General features: G+C 42.6%; 1 protein-coding gene across 1 annotated transcript in view; it reads left to right on the forward strand.

Moving 5' to 3' along the window:
* Positions 1-235, forward strand: part of LOC119581629 — a gene marked incomplete in the record, with an annotated part of 75,999 nt that overhangs the window by 74,084 nt on the left and 1,680 nt on the right.

The raw sequence follows: 235 nt of genomic DNA on the forward strand, positions 1-235 counted from the left end.
GTTGATTGGATAATTTTCGCATTACACAGGCTTCTTTAATTATTCCTTTCATCTTTACGTCTCACACACACACAAACATTCCTTACGTGTCTTCCCATCTTCTCATTACGCCTTGACCTGGCTTTGTGAGGTTATCGTCTGCCTTCTTAACCTGGCAGTTGTAAGGAGGTCAACTGCGCGCCACTGCAGCTGGGAGTTTGGATTCCTTGTGAATGGAAATCGTTTATTTTGTTTA

The sequence above is a fragment of the Penaeus monodon genome, chromosome 15, assembly GCF_015228065.2.
Source record: "Penaeus monodon isolate SGIC_2016 chromosome 15, NSTDA_Pmon_1, whole genome shotgun sequence".
NCBI lineage: Eukaryota > Metazoa > Arthropoda > Malacostraca > Decapoda > Penaeidae > Penaeus > Penaeus monodon.